Here is a 24,086-nt window from a genome sequence, read left to right on the forward strand (position 1 = left end):
AAGCTCACCAGACTGACAAGAGGATGGCTCATGCTAGTACTATACACCTACTTGCCTGTGATTGGGGTTAAGAATTTACCAGTGAAGATACTAGTAATTGATGGTAATAATGTGCTAATTTCAAAATTTTATGATGATAATTTCATAATAAAATAAGTTTTCATGGATCCAAGTTCCCCCCCCATTCAGCTTTATTTAAATCTGTGTTAATTGATTTAAGTTAACATTAAATAGACTCTTGAACTTGGGTAACATCTAGATAGTGGCCCAATTGTATATAAGTAAGTTCCCCAAATGTGGGAAATATGCATATAATACATAGATACAGATCATATCAGTATGTAAAATGTTCTTCCAAATATATCCATTCATTGGTAATTCATCCATATGAAACTAAAGAACAGTCAATACAATGAATAAAAATAGTTGCTCTAAAGAACAAGGCAGTGGTTTGCCTGGGGTGCTATTTGAGAAAGATTTGGAGATGGTGTTTAGACTCAGCAATAAGGAAAGGCTGCATTTGATTAGTGATATCTGTGATGAACATGGATGGTATCTCGGTTGCATGGATTGCTTTTCTCTGTTTTATATGGGGAGGGAAAAGAGCAGCAGACAGATCTAGCCCAGAGTTAAACCCTTTGGCATCTCTCATTCTCATTTTATTTCTGTTCACATTCATGTAGATTATTTGTTTAGATAGTGCCTCATAAATGTTTGCCTGTTTACTCCTTCCATTACCACTGCTACTGTTAAATTTTTGATCTTCATTAAAAGAAGTATTTATAGGAGCTTTCAAGATCGCTTCCCCGCTGCTGTGCTTACCATTTTTGATAGGATCAGGGGTCATGGGCTCCACTGAAAGCCATGTGAAAGCTACATACCATCTCTCGGAAAACTGAATGCTTACACAAAGTCCTGCCAGTTTGTTCAGAAGGGTTGTGAATTCTCTGAGGTCTGCACTTAGTTAAAAACCCCTAGTCTAGTTGTCTCTCTCCAATCTATGTCCCTCCAATCTCTATCAGAGTAACGCTCCTAACGTGCATGTTTACTCTCTGCTCAGAATCATCTTGTTTCCTGCTGTCTTCAGAACAGGAGTTCAGTCTGATTGGAATCCAGACTCCAAGTTCTCACTTTTGTAGCCCCATCGTCCCCTCCCCACCCCTGCCTCCTCCTCCCAAATGCACAGCCTTCTAAGCCGAACCAGCACACATGCTTGGCAGAGACAGCTGACATGAGTCAACTTCATTCGGTGTCTCTCAACTGCGACAGGCTCGCTGACGCATCTTCTCATGGCAATCACAGGGAAGCAAGAGAAAACACATGAGCGTAACAAGAACTTTTTCAGACTGCTCCAAGCAGCATACATGATAATGTTGCACTGGCCAAAGCAAGTTATATGGCCAAAACCAGACTCAAAGGGGACAGTAAACTAGATTCAGACTCTTTAGTGCAACATTACGTGACAAAAAGGTAGGTACAGGGAGGGGTTAAGAATGTAGGCCATAATGCAATATAGTCTGTCTCAGACTTCAGAACTGACACTAAAGAGATGGATAAATAAACGGATGACATTATTATTTTTTTTTGCCATATTAACCCTTTTAAAACAAAAACTTTGCAATAAAATACACATGGTGTTTTTGCTCGTTCGGAATGTTTCATTTGTACATAGTTACTGACTGAAAAAGAAATTGACCAAGTAAAGAGCCATTTACAAATAACATATTAATAAACCAAGTTAAAGGAACTTTATTTATTCTTTAACCTTCAATTTGCATTAATTGGGAGCAGTCACGGGAAATCGTGCCAATTTCACCTCAGGTCAGATGGCTCAACAAAATGAACTATTTCATGCCTAGAAATAAATATATTCCAAGTATAAACATGAATCAGTTACAAAACAGATTCTTTTGAAAGTACAAAATAACCACACTGTTAATATATTTGTGCCCCAATTAAAAGTGTGTAAAGAGCACACATTCTAGGCTAAAGTTGTCCCAGGGAGTGATTCTCATTTTTGCTTTGAATCTCATGTAAATAACTGGGCAGGCTCCTTTGAGCCATGAGCAAATTCATGGCCCCCAGTTTTCTAAAGAGAAGAAGAATTCAAAATGGGTATGCTTAAGTTGGAAAGGTCTGGGGCTTGATCTTGCTACTTTAAATTTCCTTCATCACTAAGAAATCATTTGAATTTGTCTAGTTGGAGTACTCTAATTTGGTTTGAGGCACATGATGAAAGAGATACTCTCTGTAGGGATTATGGCAAAATTTGGAAGCACCCTCAGTCGCATTGTTTTTCAATTTCCTTCTCTGCAATTTTATCTTAAAACCTGGGCCTGTTCTTAGTAATTCATGATATCTTACTACCAGGGTGAAATTCCTGGCTAGCTGCTTCTTCACTGTTTGACTTTGGGCAAAAATGTTAAACCTTCCCGTGCCTCTCCTCTCCTCATCTGAAAAATGGTCATATGATCATTGTGAGGATTAAACTAAGTGAAATTAGGTAAAAGATTAGCACAACCCAGCCCACAAAATGTTCTTAATAAAGGTTATGTATAAGATGCTTATTATTATGAATCATGACGTGAGAATTTTTAGGTTGTTTTCACTGAGTCAGGTTCACATATATTCTTCAAAATCTAAATCAAACTTATACCCTCAAAAAATAAATGGTATTTTCCTACAAAAAGGCACTGATGTTTTTAAATATCAATGTCAAGGATAGTGGTGTATAGTTACTTATATTCACATAAAGCCACAACGACAGTTACAAACACTATCTTCTTCCTGGGCTTGTCCATTTATTCTTTGAGAACGCTTTTAGAATACGCTTCTTAAAAATGTCTTGGTCTTCAGCCTCGTGCTATCCGATTTTCTGATGTTCTAGCAAACAGTGAGGTGATATTGATGGCTTAGGATTTAAAGTCTGTTACAAGAGCAATGGACAGAGACTGATGAAAGCAGGTAAATACAACCCCAAAGTCTTACGTCCTGTTGTTTTAAGAGGGAGGAAAATGAATAACAAGCCGATCAATTTTTAACAAATCTGTTTTGCCTTTTAACACACCAAGCGTCCCTTCTGCTTAGAGTCATGGAGTAAAAGAGCCACAGTGAAAACAAGACACAACAGCATCCTGAGGAGCTCAGAGTCCATCACAGAGGAAACTCACACATCCACACATGCTTATGCACGCCCACACACACCCAACAATCACTTTAATGACGTAACAAGTGCTTTTATGGTGCTATAAATGTTGGGTGTTGAGTGAAAAGACAATGACTTGAGCATATATTCATCCGATGTGGCAGCTACAGGGAATGTGACAGACCAACATGGTTAGCTCTCACATAGACAATGTCAAGTCAAAAATGGAGAATGGTAGATATACATGTACAGAGATTCATATCATAGAGATAAATTTGAAATGCACAAGCACCGTTCATTGTCCTGGATGTATATATTGTATGTAAATGTAAAAAAAAAAAGTGGACTAGAAAAATAGAAATTCATGGTCTGGCCTAAGAGTGGGGTTGTCAAGATTATACCAATGCTCTCTATTTTTTAACTAAAAAAAAAAAAGCAGCTACGACAAAATTTATCAATGGTCTATTCGATGCAGCAGGAACGCAGACATTTGCTCTACTAACCTCTGTTTTTCTGAGTTCTAAGTTCCTCACAACAACCACAAAAATTGCGGGACCACAGTTAACTGAAAAGCAGCTTCTCACTTATTCTTCACACAGACTCTCCGAACCATCTTCTGCTCAACAACTAGATGCCACGGTCTGTTTGGCCGTCTCCTTCACCTGTTTATATGTGTGAGAAGTATCCCCAGCATGATCACACTGAACACAATCTAGACAGCTCCATAGTTCCAAGCCCGGATACGGCCCCTGATGAATTCCTGTCATTTCACCACAAGGCATGGCTGACTCTATTGGTTGAGACATATCCTGGGAACCGTGCTCTGAGGCCCGCCGTACCTTCGTTAGCACAAAATCTCTAAACTGTTTAAGATTTACGTTTGCCTTGTAACCATCTTCCCAGGCTGGCAATCCAAAGCTCCTGAGTCTTGTCCACAGCAAAGTAGGTCTTTGGGATCCACAAACGTTGTCCTATGCCTATGATGTGTTACTAAACTTCTGTGCTCAAGTTCCTTTCTCTGAAACCATTTCCCCTTTGGAATGAGAGTTTTATCTCAGTCTAATTTGCATTTATTCAGAATCAGAGACAGCTCTGAAACCGAACCCTATTTAAGCATAGATAGAAGAGCAGTTGCAGGTTAAACAAATGTTGGGGAACTTAAAAAAAAAATGAAAACAAAAACAAAACACATCTATTTACCTTCTGTGTTTCCTTTTTTCCAGATCTGCGGTTTCCCTCCCATTGGCCGGCCTGCGTGGGTGCCAACTTCTGCACGTGATTTAATGGATCAGAAGGTCAGATGTCAGGCTTGACTTGGCTGTTTGCAGACTCGTGATCTTTATGATTAATTGTCACTTTTTAGCACTAGGGGAATTACCTTCTAATTTGTGGCATTGTGACTGTTGTTATTTAACATAGTTGTGACCTCTGTAAGTATTCAGGAGGAATATAAAACATTAAAAGGGCTGGAAAAACATAATGGAGAAAAGGAAGTCTGCAAGAATTAATTTAGGGCGAGAAGAGTAATAATCGGACAAAGAGAGAGAGGAGCCGTATTTCATTTGTTATGTGGGGAAGTTGTGCTCAAGAAAGATCTAGAAGCCCTCTCCAACTGCCTTTTCCTTGGGTGCTAAAAGAAAGTGTCAGGAGTAGCTAAGTGGTGGGTTAGAGCCCGTGGGATAAGGCTCGGCACCTGCACAGTGCACATCCCCTTGCTTCCCAGACAAGCTCTCAATTCTCCTGCTGGTCTGCAGATGTTTGGTAATGTCAAGCAGCCTGTTTGGAAGGCTAGGTTATAATTTGGAACCCAGTTTGTTTACATTATTATAACAACAGTTTCAGTTTGTCTCTGCAGTTAAGATTATGTCAGCACTTTCCTTTCTGTGTTTATTATTTTTAGCAGTTTGAAAGCTAACCGTGAAAAATGGCTTTCTGGCTGTCAGGTGACATTCCGGCGGGGCCGGGGTCTGGTGAAGTCTATAGAGATGCTCCTGAGCTGTGAGAGTGGGTCTTTTGAATGCTGTCTTTGTGCCTCCCTTTGCCCAGGGCCTCTGGCTTATTGTCTAGGCGCCTCAGTCCGGGTGGCGCTATCTGATGGTAACCACTACTAATATTACAGTGCTCAGTGCCCAGGCCCTCCCTGGGGGCCCCCAGTCTGGCTGCCTCTGTCTCCCAGCCCTCCCTCAAGGGAGCCAGTCAAAGCTCTCATATCAGAAAGCACTATTTGCAATTTATAGAATGTTCAAGGGAAAAGTATCAGTGAGGATCACCTGGGCCTGTGGTTCTCTAACTTTTTTTTTTTTTTTACAAAGAACCCTTTTCCCACACGAAATCTCCCAGGGAATCCCAATTTGTAAGACATGGAAAAGTACAGCTGTTCTGTTTGAAGGGGAGGAGGGCTGCCGCAGAGCCCACCCTTCAGCCTCTCTTCACCCACCCCAATCAAGGTGACTCCTCAGGCCCCCTCACCATTCCCAGGAGACCTCCCGACTCCTAGGGATACTGGCACATCATTCTTACAAGGTGATCCCTGCCACTTACAGATAAGGAAACTAAGAGGTGATTTTTATACACGCTTCAAACATGAGACATTAGACACTAAGCCACAAAAGAGTACACACTGTATTAATCCATCTCCATACAGCTCTAGAAAAGGCAAAACTCATCTATGATGATAGAAATCGAAATAGTGATTACCTCGAGGAGAAGAGGACATTGACTGGGAAGGAGCATAAGGTAATCTTCTGGGGTGATAGAAATGTATATCTTTATAGAAGTGTGGGCTACATGGCATTCATCAAAACTCTTCTGTGCTTTTTACTGTCTATAAAGTATGCCTCCATCAAAAAATAAAAACAGAGGGAAAATAAGGCAAACAGATAAATGAACTAGGCATTTAATACAGAAATACTGATGAGCTTCCTTAAATATTGAAAATACTAATGAACATCCTTAAAGCTGTGTGGACTATTTATTGAGTGGGCTCTAAGGTCATTATGCAGTTTTAGAAGATAGGAGACCATGCTCCTCTTCCAGAACTTTCTTTGTTCAATAATCACCAAAGCTGGGGGAAAAAAATTTCTCAGAGAATACCAGACAGTGGAACCACGGACTACCTTTTGGGATCTTCTAGCCTGTGATGTGTCTAAAAGGTGATATGTGGGCAGTCACAGAGTGGAAATCTTGAACCCAGTACTCGATGCGTGCATTGCTTTGACACGTACTATACATGTACTAGTGATAATGCTCCAGAAAGCCTTCATAATTTTTTAATCCTTTGCTTCCTCATCTCAGTGCTTTTCCATCACCTATGAAATGCAAAATTCTCTCTCCCGTATCTTAGCGGAGTGGAACTTCTGGTGACAGAGATTGGGATTCAGGGCTCAAGAGACACCTGTAGAATAGGGCTACTCTGGGTTCGGTCTTTCTGCTTTGGGCATGTGTCAAGTACTCTCACATGATGCGCTTTGTGCCTACACCTTTGCAATAGGCACTTTGACCCTTAAAAAAATACTTCCTTTTCCCTGAAATACTTTGAGCCAACCCTACTTAAATTTTTCTATTTGTGTGTCTTAGAAGTCCTGCAGTAACACGAAAGGTAATTGTTTGGGTTGAAGTGCAACTAAGGACATAGACCAGGCCAGATGGGACCCAGCAGCCAAATCTGCATTTAGAGCCTGATGAGAACCCTAAGTGGGCAGAAGGAAGGAAAATGTTTTGTTTTTTAGTGTTTATTTTTAATGGTTTAAAAAAATTTTAATTTAAATTCCAATTAGTTAACATATACTGTATTATTAGTTTCAGAGGTAGAATTTAGAGATTCAACAGTTACATACAACACCCAGTGCTCATTACATCAAGTGCCCTCCTTGATGCTCATCACCCGGTTACCCCATCCCCCCACCCCCGCCCCTCCAGCAACTGCCAGTTTGTTTCCTATAGTTAAGAGTCTCTTATGGTTTGCCTCCCTCTCTGTTTTCATTTTATTTTATTTTCCTTCCCTTCCCCTATGTTCATCTGTTTTGTTTCTTAAATTCCACACATGGGAGAGCCTGGGGGCCTTAGTCAGTTGGTCGGCTGCCTTCAGCTCAGAACATGATCCCAGAATCCTGGATGGAGCCCCGTGTCAGACTCCCTGCTTCTCCCTCTTCCTCTGCCCCATCCCACACACACCCCCATCGTAATAAATACATACATACATACATACATAAAATAAATAGTAAATAAAAATCTTTTTTAAAAATTCCACGTATGAGTGAAATCATATGGTCTTTGTCTTATAGTCAGTCAGAGGAAGCTTTTTGGGGGGAGGGAGGAGCCGAGGGAGAGGAGCAGAGGAGCTTCTGGAACCTGATGTGGAGCTCGATCTCAGGACCCTGAGATCATGACCTGAGCCAAAGTCAAGAGCCCAACTTTTAACTGACTGAGCCACCCAGATCCCCCAGAAAATGTTTTTGAAAAGGAAATGATGGCAGTGTTAGGAAAGGTAAGAGAGGGTCATGTGGAGCTGGAGCAGGAAGGATTTGAAGATACTCAAATGTTCCAGCCTTTGAGACTATGCAGACAAATTCTCTACTACTTGAGTGATTTCCCAACAAAGGGCCAAGGCCTATTGAACTCCCAAGATTGATCCACATTAACAAAAATTCAGTTCACTAATGACGCCATGGCAAAAATGAACCATCCATAGAAAATAACATTTTAAATAACCAGAACCTATTTTAACCAACACATTCCATGCTTTGCATGCATAAATTTCCTAATCGAATCAAATTTAATTGAGCAAGGTTTTTATTTAACCAATTTAGTTTAATGTGCATAAGAGCAAAAATGAAATTACACGATCTAAGAGTTTGGGCAGAATGTGCTTTTTTTTGCAATCTTATGCCCATTTTAAAGGAACCGTTTCTTCACATCATTAAGAGTCAACTTTTCTAAATGGAAAATGGAAGACAGAAATTGTGTGTCTCCTTCATCCCAGTGATTTGGGGAAAGTGAATTCTCTTGGAGCCTACATTCTTAAAATGTATGAATGCATGTATGTATGCATTCAAGTGGTCTTAAGACAATGCAACATGTGTGTAGTCAGATTCTAGTTATTCATGAGAATGAGGGTAAAATGTCAATAATTGAAGTCCAATCTATTGATAGTTTCTCCCATTGACTACTAAAAATCAGCAATCTGAAACTTTCATCTATTCAGCTGCTTATAAGGACTGTTAACAACGGAGACAATATCCTGATTTGAGTTTTATCCCCCTTTCCTTCCTCAACTATTTTTCCTATTGGTGCCATTGGGATAATAACTGAAAAACAGAATGAAAGAAAAGTAACAAACACTTTAATGTGCATATTAATAATAATATTATATATATTTGTTTATTGTTTATTATTGTTGTTGTTTATAATAATAATTCTTATTATTATTGGTTCCCAGACAAGAAAATTGAGGGCAAAATGAACAGAAGCAATGCCTAAAGAACATAATTGTCACAGTGGCAGGGCTGGACTTGAACTTAGGTCTTTCTATCTGTAAGCCCTGTCTTAAGAAGAGAAGCAATGGCTCAAAACTAATCAAAATATTACATTGACTGGATTGGAGAAATAGCTCCATTAGTGGAGAGAATAAGCTACTATTTGGGACCTGCCATAACAGAAAACCATAAATAATAGTGACAAATGCTCAAAAGTATTTTTCTCTCCACAGCAACAGGGGGTAGTTCTACAATCATCAGGGACTCAGGCACCTTCTATCTTTCTGTATTTCTATTCTTTACACACGACTTTATCCTTAAGGTTACCTCTTGGTTCAAGATGGTTGCTGGAGCTCTAGCCCTCACGTATAAATTTCAGGCAGCAGGAAAGATGGGAAGAGGAAAGGGAAAGGCACCCATCGACAGCTATGTTTTTCCTCTTTAGGAGGCATTACCAGAATTCCCACCCCACAACTTTTACCTACATTCTACCAATTCCTAGTTGTAAAAGAATCTGGAAAATGTAGTTGGGTACTTTGCTATCCAGAAGTAAAATGAAATTTGGTTATAAAAGAATATCATGGAGGCACCTGGCAGACCTAGTCACAGTTAGGCAAGTATGAGAAGCTTTTTACTTCGGGAGAGGAATGATCAGGGTGGTTCTTTAGAGGAAATGATCTTGTAGCCAACTGAATGATGAATAAAAGGGGGAGCAATAAAAAGTAGCTTTGAAGGGTGTCTGGGTGGCTCAGTTTGTTGAGCGTCTGACTCTTGATTTGGGCTCAGGTCATGATCTCAGGATCATGAGATCAAGCCCCACATCAGCCCAGAGTGGAGCCTGTTTAAGAGTCTCTCTCTCCCACTCCCTCTGCCCTCCCCCCCCCAAAAAAAATGGCTTCAAGGACTTCAGTTTGTGGTGATAAGCTTCTTATTAGTGAGGTTGTATTAGGGACAGGAGAGAAGAGATGGATGTGATAGAATTTATGAAGAATGAATTGACCAAAGAGAATATATTCATTAATTGTGTAGTTCAAAATGGTGTTTCAGCAAACACACACACACACACACACACACACACCATGTGTGTGGGCTGTGTATATGTATATAAATACATTATGTTATGTATATTCATATGCATATAAAGGAATGGCAACTCAGGAAAGACATTTAGCTAAACTTCTAGGAAACAGGATCTAGGTAAACAAAAAAGTTACATGGTATTTGTCTATACAGAATATTGGCTGGGAATTTATGATGCATCCTCTTGGCAATGCATACATAATATATGCATGCATACATAAGTAAATACATGTATGCACCACATACAACACAAACATAAAACTTTTCTAGGGCTCCATAACACCAATAGCAGTGATCTTCAAATTTTGGCATCCCTAAAAAAAGAAAAAGGAAAAATAAAAAGAGACTAAATAATAGGTTTTAAAAGGAATGAGAGGAAAGGGAGCTGTAAAGATAACTAAGAAGTTATCATAAGAAGCCAAGCTAGAGTAAGTAGGAAAGTCAGAATGGGGATGGAAACCAGTTTTTCTTTCAACTCTTCTTTCTTCCTTCTCGCCTCCCTCCCCCCCATCTCCCACCCCCACTTCCTTCTTTCCTTAATTTTATGAGGAATAGAATCTAACTTTGGTAACTATATTTTCATAGACTTTTCATTATGAGCTTCCAAATGAGGAAGAACTTAACCTCCAGGTCGTCATCACATCCCTTTTGTTAAACCAGAGCATAGCGGGTAATGTCTTGCCATTTTGTAGATGACAAAATCAAAGCACATCTGTGGTGCTGGTAGGTTGAAACCAGAGCCTCCTGGCATAGCTGTTTGGGAACTCCATTGCATGCATGGTGCGTGATATACTCACAAATGCACACATCTCTCGTGTGTGTAATCAACAGGGCTGAGCAAAAATGACCAAGTTTCTCAGTACAACTCTCTTGATCCTGTGTGTTAGACATCTTTGGCTGCAAAACAAAAATAATTTTTTCATTTTAGCTTTTAGAATCATCTACCATTGAATAAGCGTAACTTGATTTTCTGATTTTAACCCCCTTTGATCGCACTTTGTAAAGCTAATAAGGTGCACCCTGTTTTACCCACCACATGTTGCAGAGGGGCAGGTTTGGTTGGACTCGGGCTGCCTGCTACTCTAGCTGTCTTCTCAGGGATCCTGCTGAGGCAAAAGTTGTAATTTCTGCTGTCACATCCTAGAAAATGTCTCTCATTAGAAAGTAAATGCCAGGGTGCCTGGCCAGCTCAGTCAGTGAAGCATGCCACTCTTGATCTCAGGGTCATGAGTTCAAACCCCACAGTGGGTGTAGAGATTACTTAAATACATACATAATCTTTTTAAAAAAATTTTAATAAAAATCAAAAGTAAATGCCTATACATTTACATAGTAAAAATATAAAAATACACATGGGAACAATTCACACCAACTGTAAATTCATGGCTACCTTGGCAAGACAAGGGAGGGAGAGGAAAGAGAGGGAGATAGGTCATTAGTGTTTTGTTATGTTTCATTTCTTATAAAGAGAGAGATAAAGCAAATAGAGCAAATCTGAATGGGCGTCTATAATATTGTTTTATATACCTTTTGATGTGTGCAGTATTTCATAATTTAAAAAATATTTGAGCAGGGCGCCTGGGTGGCTCAGTTGGTTAAGCGACTGCCTTCGGCTCAGGTCATGATCCTGGAGTCCCAGGATCGAGTCCCGCATCAGGTTCCCTGCTCTGCAGGGAGTCTGCTTCTCCCTCTGATCCTCCTCCCTCTCATGCTCTCTGTCTCTCATTCTCTCTCTCTCAAATAAATAAATAAAATCTTTAAAAAAAAAATATTTGAGCAAATGCCCTTCACATAGACAAAGTGATTGGAGCCCTCCATATTCTTTACCCCACCCTAACAATCTACTTACAATCACATATCATCCTTCTGTGTCTTTGCATATGCGACTTCTCCCTGCCCCCCTCTACTCTTTTCCCAAATCACTCCTCTTCACCTTTCCAGACCCAACAGTGGTATCACAGTCTCTAGGAAACCTTGTCTTCTCCTTGTTCCCAATTCATATCTGGGTTTGAAGGCTCTGCTCATGTCTCAAAGAACATTGTGCATATTTGTATCATGGTATGTGTTACACTGTTGTGTAAACCACTGGTTTGTTTCTCTGACTTCCAGAACTGTTACCTCTGGCTGAGCTGTAATAATCCAGTGAGCACCATTTACACAATGCCCAACCTGCACAATTGTATGAGTCAGTCCTGCCTTCTTCCTACTGGAGAGAGACCATCGTTATACCTCTATGCAGAATACCCTGCCTAGTCCAAATGCAGAATAGACACATACTCACATAGCAAACACTTGTTTAATGAATGAAAAAATGAGCAGTCAATCAAACTCTACTTGCCTTGATGAAGAATTCTCTAGACAAGTGGTTCTCAAAGTGGGGCCCCTGCACCACAGCATCTACATCATCTGGGAACTTGTTAAAATGCAGATTCTCAGGCTCTACCCCAGACCTACTAAATTGGAAACTCTGGAGGTGGAACCCAGGAAACTTTAACAAGCCCTCCAGAGGATTCTGATGCACACTTAACTTTGAGATATATTAACTTAGACTGATCAAAACAAAAAGCAGAGATTTCACGTCATGTCAGTTGAGTCTGGAAAAGTGAAGAGAAGTTGTCTGAGGAAAAATAAGAGTAGGGGGCCAGGCAGAAGAAAGAATAGGAAAAGACAAAGGGGCATGATATGTAATTTGTAAGATGATTATTACAGATGGGGTGAAGAATTCAGGCTGATGGAGCAAGAGAGCTGATGATCAGGTGGTAGGTCACAGAAGTCTGTTTAAGGTATTTGGATTTTAATCTGACAGCAGTAGAGAACCATTTTTAAAAAATTAAACAAGGTAGTGATTTGATCTAGTTTAATATTCAGAAAGAGCCCTATGGCAAGGGTGTGACAGATGGCATGGAAGTGAACTTGGCCACTATGGGCCACGTAAGAAGCTATTAATTAACCCAGGTGGAAAATGATGAGAGCTGAACTAAGGCAGTTCTGCTGGGAATGAAGAGGATGGGATGGGTTCAAGAAATATTACAAAAGCAGAATTGACAAAACATGGGAGTGATAGAATTCAGGAAGCAAGGGAGAAGTCATCAAGGATGGGTCTTGGGTTTGTGTCTTATGCAATGGAAGTCCATTGGAACCATTCACTGAACTGAGAAAGACAAGACAAGGAGGAGATTTGGGGGCTGGAGTCGGGGCTGGAGAAGATGACTTTGATTGGGACATGTGAAGTTGGAGGTGTTTATGAAACATTCATATGAGGCATCAAATTCTCACAGATACATCCTAGGCTGGAAACTTCAGTTTGGTATCTAGGTATTAATCATTTATATATCATTATAAACAATGATGTAGTAAATATGCATAAATTTTGTCTTAATATCTGATGATTTCCATAAGAGATATTTCTAGAATAAAGGTTGTTGATAAATATAAACCAGATTATTTTACAAAAGGTTGTATCATTTCATGCTTCCATTAGCATTGTAGAAGAGAATCTCATCACATCTTCACCAACATGATTTAATCTTCAGAAACTGGATATCCCAATAGTGAGGTAGGTTGCTTTGAGGTTACTTGATTACTTATAAGGTTGGAAAGATTTCACTTTTTATTGATTTTTATCCAAAGATTATCTGTTCATGTCATTTGTCTATTTTCTACAGGACATTGATTTTTTAAAGCTGATTTTTAAGAATTTTTTTTCTCAATTAAGGATTTTATCTCTGCCAATCTCATGCATTACAAATAGGTTTTTCCAATTTCTCATTTGTCTCTGCTCTGGCACATTACTCTTTCTCTCTGCCTAGAACACCCTCAAGTATTCCTCAAGGTAGCCAGTAAGGGTACCTATTGCGTATGTTTATTTGAATGGTATCACTCTTGAGGTCTACTCTGACCACCACATTTAAAACTTCAAGCACCCAACAAGCACAGCCCTTGGCACTTCTGATCACCCCCTCCTTGGCTCTACTTTCTTTTTTCCCATAGCATTTTCCACCTTTTCCCATACAATGGGAATTATTTATTTTATTGTCAGTCTTTATACACTACATAGCCACCTTAACAGCAAAGACATCTAAACCTTTGTCTGTTTTGTTTATATATATATGCATAATCTCCCAAACACCTAGAAAAATGCCTGACACATAGCAGATGCTTATTAAATATTTGCTTAATGAGTATTAATTCCTTTTATATTTGTATCTATTGTTGTAGAATTTCAAAATTTAATTCATATAAATTTATTAGTCTTTCCTTTGCAATCTCTTCCATTATTTTCACACTTAAATATTTTCCCCACGTAAAGATCAATTACATATTTAGCTGTATTTTCTTGAATTTTTTAAATTTCCTTAAAGAATTACTCTTTAAAACATCTGGGATTCACGAGAGTGTATAGTGTGAGATGAGGCTCTAACTAGGTATTTTCCCCCAGAACTATCAATTTCACCTCATTTTTTTAAACTGCTTCATCTCTCTGACATTAGTTTATAGTCTACCTTTTTAAAATCCTATGCTAAATTCATGTCTGATTAGAACCTAGAAAAATTCACTGGAACCTAGAATGTTCCATTATCTACTGGTAAACGTTTTAAACTTTTGCCACTAGGACTTGCCAACAGTTTTATAGCAAGTATTTGGTTGAACTAGAAGTAAAACTCAAATTTCTTAATTCCTAAATACATTTGTTAGAAGTAGGAGATGGGGAAGGGCTTTCTTTAGCTTTCACTTGGATGAAGAAAATAATTTATCAGAAAATGTTCATCTCTTTCACAAAATGGACAAATTACCTAGTTTAAACACAAGTTTTTGCAACTGTTGTTTTCTGTGTTGTGTTTACTTATTTCATGAATATCCTCAATGGCAACCATTTAAGAAGACCACATTGATTAGACAGCTTTTTCTTGAAATGTGAGCTCATACCAACGCATGATAATTTCTGGTTTTGGATTGTGCTTTTTATTAATAATAGATGGAACAGCTAGTTACTAGCACCCTTTGGGCAAAGTGTTGTCAAATATTTATTAAGCTTTTCTCTATGCAAAACACCAGGCTATTACCAGTGGGAGGCACAAAAAACACAACCAATTATATTCCCCAAAGAAACATAAAATTAACTGGGGAGTCGAGATACATATGCAGGCGGAGGTAAACAATAATCTTAGTTATTCATTATTATTTATGTTTTTGGCAAAATGAATGGGGCAGACTCCATAGTCAAGATATTATGAGAAAGAGATAATGGTGGTTGCAGTGACCTATGAAGCCTTTAAAGGCATTTACTGCAGAATTTGAATCAGGCCTAAATGAATAAGCAGGATCTGATGTTTATAGAAGAGGAGAAAGGAAGAGGGTGGTCACTAGTCCTAAAACCTATTTCCATCATTCAGCAGTTGTTGTGTGTTTTTGTTCTGTGTTTTCATTGTTGCTGTTGTTGTAGGCAACGGGTGGTTTCATTACTAGACAATTGCTGTCTTATGGTTTGATATACATCTAAACAGGGTTTTATTTCTACTTTAAACATTTGATACACTAACATAGCTTGAAGTTGAAATGCATCAATGAGGAAGATCTAGCAGGGATGGTTATACTTAGACTGATCATCATAAGGCAGCAGGAAGCGTGCTCTCTACTCTTTTGCTATTATGAATCAAGGATGGCCCAGTCACTTCTTTCAGTGTTGTTTTCTTCCTTTGAGAGAAGCATCTGCTATGGCAGGTATCATGACAACCATTAGTTATCAATGTATCAGAGGGAGCTGCTCCTCTCACATTATCTGGAGACCACCATTTAGGAATTAGTATAACCTTTTTTTCGCAGGGAACGTTTTATGGGAGTAATTAATAAATAACAGAATTTATCTGCTAAACTATATATTTGGCTTATTTCTCTTTTACTGCTGCTTCTTACTGCCTTGTAGAGGATCAAAGACAGACCGCCAGACATAGGAAGTGGGAGTTTAATCCATAGTCTGAAAAGACAGACCGTGACTAACTAGGAGCTTGCTGCAATCATCCATTTTATTCACCTTCTCTAGATGCTCCCGTTTAATCTAAAATATTCTCATACATATTTTACAGTTTTAATCAAAAATAATATAATATATATATATTTTTCAGCAAGATAGACACAGCATTGGAATATGCTTATTCTAAGAGCATTTACCTCCCTGATTTCCTGGTAATTGGGATTAAGAGACAGACAATCCAGTGTATCCCAGTTAGCAACCAACAAGATATGTAGACCTTGAGCTTTCTAGTCCAAGAGTGGCCTTAGTTCATTTGTATCTTAGATCTGTGAACTACTAATTATGGTCATTTTACTAAATTACATGGTTCATACTTTTATTTAATATGGTGTTAATGGAGAGCAGGGGTTTTTTTCCATGAAAATTTAAAGAGAATAGAAGTTGAGGGAACCTAGGGAGCTCAGTCAGTTAAGCGTCCAACTCTTCATTTCGGCTCAGGTCATGATCTCAGGGTCATGAGACTAAGCTGGATGTGGGATCCCCACTGGATGTGGAACTTGCCTAAGATTCTCTCTTCCTCTCTCTCTGCCCCCACCCAAGACCCCACCACCTGCTAGTATGCACATGCTCTCACTCTCTCTCAAAAAAAAAAATTTTTAAAAGAGAAGTTGAAAGTAAAATTTAATATGTGTACAGTTTTCTGTATGTGTATTTCACAATAAAATAGAGGTTATAACAGAATTAACTGTAAAAAGATGGGCAAATGATACCCAGTAACAACTAGCCACAGAATTCCTCTAGAGAAGGAACTGTGTTTATTTGGGAAAATGCCCTGACTAGTGTGTTTGGAGGTAGAACGATAAATCTCCAAGGGATCTGGATGGAAGTAGAACTGTTTTGCTGGAGACAGGGGGAGGTTTGGACCATTACTCCACAAAGGGGAGGAATGTGGGAAGGGGGGCTGGGGAGAGAGAGGTGACAGAAGGCTTTACATTCAGTGAAGTGACTCCTCTCTGTGACTCCTTAGATCCTCAGTGAAGAAGCTGAAATGTTTGGTGCTAGTTGGTCTGCTGTAGAAAGAACCTACTTTTAACTCAGATCAACATGGGGTGAAACTGAGGCAGGTCTGGTGCCCATGGGAATGGTGTCTGAGGTGGCTGGGAGATTGTAGAAATCCTGCAGAATGAGTCTTTCAGGCCAAGGTGGAAGGTTGACGTAGAGGTTGGACTCTTACCAGAAGTTGCATATTATGACAGTTCAGAGTAGTGCATCTCAAGTTTTAATAATCTACACTCACCTAGAAGTCTTGTTAAAATGCTGATTCAGGGGCGCCAGGGTGGCTCAGTCGTTAAGCGTCTGCCTGCGGCTCAGGTCATGATCCCAGGGTCCTGGGATCGAGCCCCAATTTGGGCTCCCTGCTCGGTGGGGAGCCTGCTTCTCCCTCTCCCACTCCCCCTGCTTGTGTTCCTGCTCTCGCTCTCTCTCTCTCTGTCAAATAAATAAATAAAATCTTAAAAAAAAAATGCTGATTGAGAATCAAGAGGTCTAGGGTAGGGTCTGAGATCCCATATGCCTAACAGAGCTCCTGGGTGATGCCCACGGTACTGGTCAACAGACCACACTTCAAGTGGCAAAGTGGCTCCAGAATAGATCTTCCAGGTTCAAATCCTAGTTTGCCACGTATTTCTGTGTGACTCTGAGGAAACCATTTAACTTGCCTTTGCCTGTTTTTGCAGCCATAAAATGGAGATAATACCTCATAGGATTGCTATGAAGATTAAATGAATTAATATATGTAAAATGCTTAGAACAGTGAGTGTTTGACAGATAAAAGAGCCATATAATTGTTAGCTTCAGCTATTATAGGCATATTATGTTGTAAATACTTAGCCAGGTGCCTATCTTCCCCCACTCAGTTGAGCCTGGCTGGGGTGAGACTGGAATCATTTGTCTTCTCACCCCTTACCGCCCTCCCATCACCTGCCAGCACCTGGCACAGTATCTGGCATATGGTATGTGCAGAGCACTCAATTCATATGGCGAAACATCATCTGCCTGGAGTCAAGAGAAGCAGCAAAATCGTACATTAAAAAGATCGCATATAAGTTTCATTTTCACCTCCATTTAGTTTACATCATCATTCTTTTAGAATTTACCTACACAAAGGAACTGAATATCAGCATCGAAGACAGGGTGGTATACATATTTCCTTGGAATTGATAAACAATTGATGTGATGGAAGCATCTGCGAGTTTTTGTGTTTGCTATGAATATAAATTGTTTTTTTTTCATTCTTATCAGATATGGAATGAGAGAGATATGTTCCACTTTAAGCAAACCTTACACTGTAGCATTTGTGTTTACAGAATAGATAAATTGAGTAGCAAATATTTATTTAGCAAAATTCTTCTTTGCATAACGCTTCAAGATAGCTGCTTTATGTAACTAGTTACTGAATAAACTTAGATGTGTTTTGCATCCAGCATAATCAGAGATCCAGCTGGGGTGTAAAGGGGCTCATTTGTAGAGATATTCTAGGAACAAAATAGCTGAATCCACATTTGAAAGAACTAATAGATAGTAACTTTGATCCACTGAAAGATTCTAAAATGATTTGGTGATAGACTCCCAGACTTAATTTCTAAATCCTCCTATCTAGATAAATTTCTAAAACTGGTAGTATGACTTCTGGAGTATTCTAGCACAAGTCCTAAGGAGAATCTGCCCCTGCTTATGTCAGCTATTGGTTTCTGGAACACAGAATTATAGAATCCTATAGATGGAAGATTTCCTAGAGATGATCTCCTTTCTACTCAAAGTATGCTTTAGGGTCAGAGGCCTTGGCTCCACCTGGGAGCCTGTTAGAAATGCAGAACCTCAGGGGCCCTGGGTAGTTCAGGCAGTTAAGCATCTGACTCTTGTTTTCTGCTCAGGTCATGATCTCCTGGGTCCTGGGATCAAGCCCCACATTGTCAGGCTCCAAGCTCAGCTGGGAGTCTACTTGAGATTCTCTCTTTCCCTTTGCCTCAGTCCCTCTGCCCCACCCCCCACTCATGCTCCTGTGTACTCTCTCTCAAGTGAATAAATCTTGAAAGAAAGAGAAAAAGAAAGAAAGAAAGAAAGAAAGAAAGAAAGAAAGAAAGAAAGAAAGAAAGAAAGAAAGAAAGAAAAAAGAAAGAACTTCAGAGCTTTCTTTAGATCTAGCAAATCAGAATCTGCACTTTTTAACAAGATGCCCAGAGGATTCTCACGCACAGTAAACTGGGAGAAGGCTGTCTATACTCAGTACCCTTGCGTGCCGCATGGCTAGCCGCATTGTATGATGCTGTTGTTACCACCCTAAGAACATCTGAAAACAACACAGAACCTTTAAGGCTCCTGTCTTGGCTGGGGAAGCAGTTGCCATTTTAAAGGGTAGAGATGCAGGATCCAAAAAAATAAGCTTAGGAACTGTGGTTGCCTGAGGCCTGAGTTTGTTGAAATAAGTCAACTTGTGGAGGAAAACAAGTTGGTAACTTTATCTGTGGGCCTCTTAACGCTCATCAAAATCAATGGCATGATTGTATGAAAATCTTGGACACCAATAGGACTACCTTTTAATGTTCTGAGGGGGAACAGGAAATGGAACGAATGGGAGATGAGTGAGCATGAATGCAGTGCTCATGAGAAAAATGCACTTATGGGTAACTTCACCTATGATTTCCATATCTCTGCCAACCTGAGAACAACCCATTCATCAGCACACAGACAGTGCCTGCATTGCAAAATGTGCTGGGACAGTAGGAAGACGGGGTGGCACTAACAGCTTAACTCTTTTCTATAATTGATTAGGTGCAAGACTATGTAAGAACATGCGATTACACCGACATATTGTTCAGCACAGAAGAGCAAACTCCTATCACAGGAAATACATGTCTTTTGGTAGAAGGTTCTAGGTGAGTCAAAACTTGATAATAACAGTAGAAGAGAAAAAGAAAAAAAATTACAGTAATATTTCTTTGCACCTGGACAGCTATACCCTTAAGGAATTAGCTTTCAGCTCGAAAAGCAGAGGAGAGATTCTGATACCCCCGAAATCTGAAGACCCAAAGTGGAAAACTGCCTTCCTGAAACTCCAGGCAAAGAAAGGAGCTTCAGGAGTTGCTGAAAGACTCTATACACGCTAATTACCTCTAGGAGGGGTCAGAAGACAGAGGTGGAAGCTGGACCTGGCCCAAGGCAAATAATACAATAAACTCTGTTATTTGATGCGTGTAGATTAGATTAACAACAACAACAACAACAAAAATGACACCTAGCCTACTTTTCCCAGGGGCTTAAAAATCCTGTCTCAACCTATGGAAACTGGTTTTAATTTGAAGAGATAAAAAGTGTTCAAGCTTCTAATACTGGTTTATTTTTCTGGCAAAGTGATTAAAAAGACAGTGTGAAATTTATACTTACATCATTGTTTCTCTGGATGTCAGTATTTCACCAAAGTTTATTTTTTTCTCCAAATTCCTCTCTAGCATCTTGCTTGATAATATGCTTTATGAATGTATGAAATATGAATATATTATTCATACATTATGTGTAGTTGTAATTTCTCATGGACTTCTGAGTTCTATTTTATTTTTCCTGCCCTTATACTGTAACCCAGTATTGTCCTCTGAAAATATAGAGTGAGCCACAAATACAAGTCACATATGTAATTTTAAATATTCTGGCAACAGCATTAAAAAATAAAACAACAGGTGAGATTTATTTTAATATTATATTTTACATAATGCAATATCCAAAATATCCCAACAACTAACCCCAAATGCTGTCACACCCCAGCTGAGAAATGCTAAAGAGTAATGAGCATTCCCCAGGTCCCCACCTTGAGTGGTCAGGTACAGCGTGCGTTTGGGGCCAAAGCCCCGTTTGGTAATAAAGAGAAAATACATCTTCCTGGAGCATCGGTTTCCCTTTGGTTGGACAGGTATGGCAGACATAGTAAGATTTTAAGGATTTGAAAACTGATCATCCTTGGCTTATCTCACATTTTGGAAAAGCTTTGCAAAAAGACTTTAGAGAACGACTTTATTTCCCCGTTTCTGGCCTTCGTATGCTTACACTCTTCAAAGAGTTTTGACTTTATTCTGAAAAAAATAATTTTCATAGCTTTATTTTTATGAAGTAACTTTCACACAGTGTAACCCCAAGGTGATGAGTTGATTCAAGGTTTATAACTGGGGAAAGGTCCCTGTTGCAAAAATTCCACGATAGTGAGTTTGGCTGAACTCTTTATTCACCCAGCCCCGAAGCCCCAAACATCCACCAGGAGTTGTGCCACAGGTGTGCCCTCTTGGGAGGGACTCGTCTTTGTTATTACTTGTGGGAACAAATGGAATTTACCATAATGTTCGGTCCCACAACCCAGTTCAGCTGAGATGTTTCTTGGGTTACGTTCAGTGATGATTGCTTTCCCTGAGCCACAGAGGGGTTATGCAATCCATTCTCTGAATTTTGGGTGAATGATGGAGTGTCTCCTCCATTCCACTCATTTAGATTTCTGGTGATTGATCGGTCGATCGATCGACCTATCACTCTTCAGGAGGCATGACACACATATGCTAAAGTATGTAAGAGACGATGGATTTTTTAAACAGGTGTACACCCCTGTAATCACTAATCAGGAGATAGAAAACACTTCCAGCATCCCAGAAAGCCCTCTCCTGTCCCGCCCCATCTGGCCCCTATCAGAACCTAACACTCACCCCAAGGGTTACCGCTATTCTGACTTCCGTCACCACCGATTCATTTTCTTTGCCCGTTTTTGAACTTCTTCAACATGAAATTGCATGATGCGTACTCTTTCGTATTTGACGCTTCTTTTGCAGTGTATCATCTGTGAGAGTCACACACATCGCTGCGCAGGTCTGTATTGCATTGTCTTTACTGCAGAGTAGCGGTGACTGTGCGAATAGACCACAATTTGTTTATTCATTCTCCAGTTGATAGACATTTGGGTCATTCCCGGTTTGGGGCCGTCCTTTGGTGAGCATATGCATTTCTCCTGGATGTCTATCTAGGAGCTAGGTTGGAGCTCGGTGCGTGTTTAACTGCATGAGAAATTGCCAGGTGGCTTTTCAAAATGGCTGTGTAAACTGAGAGTACCACCAGCAGTCCAGGAGCATTCTAGCTCCTCCTTACCCCCTCCAATACTTCTAATGTCGGTCTTTTTCAGTGTGGTCATTCTGATGGGGCTGTCGGTGTCCCGCCATATGGCTTTAATGTACATTTTCACCTAACATCAGTGAGTCACAAAAATTGTTGAAGTTCATCAAGGTGCCTTTAAATTCTTGTCGCAGTCTACACTATGTGCAAGTTATTAACCCTTTTCAGAAATCCTGTTTCCCCTTCATGAGGGACATGATGCCTAATTGTGCAATCATTCCAGCTTTGTTAGATGTGAAAATTTCTCATCCACGCCCCGAATGCGATATCCCCAGGGTATGGCCCCGATCAGCAGTGCACAGGGAACACCCAGCATTGCTGCCATAGATACCTGGCGATGAGTTTGTCCCTACAGACATAGGGCAGCCTGCCTGTTCAGTGAGTCCCCAGGGAGCATTTACTGAGCACCTACTTTGTTCCAGGCACTGTGCTGAGCATTGAGGAAGCAACAGGGACTTAGGCACGGTCCCTTCTTGGAAGGCTCACAATTTAGTGAGGGAGACAGAAAGTGAGCATACAAGTGTAATGCAGCATGTTACGTGCTTTGAGAAAGGTGTATGCTCAGGGCACTCTGAGGCCCAGAGCAAAGGAGCTTGGAGAGAGCAAGGAAAGTCTTCCCAGGAAGACTGATAACCCAAGTGAGTGTTACAGGAAGCAGAGGGAGGGCATCCCAGGCAAGGGCACTGAGAAGCCAAGTCATGGAGGAGGTAAACTTCAGTATGGGTTTTTCCAGGATTTCCAGGGCAATGGGAACGTGAAGGCTGGTGCAGGAGGCCACCGGCAGGAGATACAGCTGGGATGTCTGCAGGGCCATATCTTGCAGGTATACTTAGGTGGAAATCAGTTTGCAGAATTTCAGCCTAGAAAATCTCCGGTGTACCTGCAAACAAAAGGAAGCAAGACTTCCTTTGGCTGTTGTCTCTGAGTTTTGACTTTCACTCACTTTTTGATGTTAAATTGGGAGATGTCAAACTTCTTTCTAACTTCTTATCTGGACACAAACACATTGTCTATTAAACAGTTTGCAACCAGTGTGTACTTCCTCATACATGATAGTCTACAAATTATATTTTCCTGACTAGGTTTTTTATTATATGCCATCCAGACCCAAACCCCTGGCTCATAGAATAACCCTGGGAATGGCATAGCCCGCTGAGAGTTTTCTTGTGTAATGCAGTTTTATTCTGGGTTTAGCATCTGTCCTTTTGATTGGAGGAGCAAGGCAGACATTCACACTCCCAATAAAGGATCTACTCATCTAAATCAAGTCAGTCCTGATCATGTCTGACACTTTCTCCCTGAGCAAAGCTGAGGCAGCCATGGGGAATCAGAATTACCACCACTGTATTTAGCAAACACTCGGGTAGCATGTATCTCTTTCCATTTTCCAGGCAGTGTTCTAACTACATTCCACATAGTGACTCACCTAAAGTTGGACAATATTAGTCCCATTTTACAGATGGGGAAGCTGGGGCAGCAAGAGGTTAAGCAACTCGCTCAAATCACGAATGGGATTAGAACCCGCACATTCATTCTTGTAAACAGTATACGGTGCTGCTGCTGCTTCATATTTGTGAAATATCCAGGAGAAACTCCGAGAAACAGAGTTAATTCAGCAAACATTTATTGAGCAACTGCCTGGTGGGTGAGTCAGCAATGCCTTTGCCCCAGGAACTCTTAACCTATTTGAGGAGACAGGGAAAAAAAAAAATAAGTTTGCGATGCAATGTTAACCCAAGGAGGGAAGTAACTGACTGTCTGAGGAACTCGGGGAAGGGCCTGAACCTTAAAGACAGGCTCAGCCTTTTGCGAAAAGGAGTGAACCGAAGGGGCAGCTGTCAGAGTTTGGACGAGGCAAAGCGTGTCTGGGACATGTCAAGTGTGCTTGTGAGGTGTTAAGGTGTCCTATGGCGAATGTGAATATGGGAGATAGGACCGGTGGATGTGTGGCGATCGGGACTGCACTGGGGGTGTTGTATGCAGGCTGAAGAGTAGGGCTTTATCTTGGACCCAGGAAGAAGCCATTGAGGGCTGTCAAGTTGAGAAGTGATACACCATCCTCCTTGCTAGAATCCAGGAGAGGGTGAAAGTTAGCTATGCAGGGTTCTTGAAATCTAAGAGCATCAGGTGGGCGACAATAAAATAGAGAGTCTGAACTATAGCATGCGGAGAGGGGGACGTGCAGGGGGAGAGGGGGAGGGGACAGACAGGTGAG

The 24,086-nt window shown here is 40.3% G+C and overlaps 1 protein-coding gene across 2 annotated transcripts in view; it reads left to right on the top strand.

Annotated features, from left to right (window-relative positions):
- THRB (thyroid hormone receptor beta) overlaps positions 1 to 24,086 on the top strand; it is a 372,468-nt gene that overhangs the window by 156,114 nt on the left and 192,268 nt on the right. The window contains exons 3-4 of one of the 2 annotated variants that reach the window (XM_034993640.1): positions 4,369 to 4,440; positions 5,790 to 5,881. The gene's annotated coding sequence lies outside the window, so the exon portion shown is untranslated. The remainder of the gene's footprint in view (positions 1 to 4,368; positions 4,441 to 5,789; positions 5,882 to 24,086) is intronic. The other variant, XM_034993651.1, reaches the window with a different exon arrangement.

The sequence above is a fragment of the Mirounga leonina genome, unplaced genomic scaffold (genome assembly GCF_011800145.1).
Source record: "Mirounga leonina isolate KUSES-001 unplaced genomic scaffold, KU_Mleo_1.0 Mir_115, whole genome shotgun sequence".
NCBI classification, from domain to species: Eukaryota; Metazoa; Chordata; class Mammalia; order Carnivora; family Phocidae; genus Mirounga; species Mirounga leonina.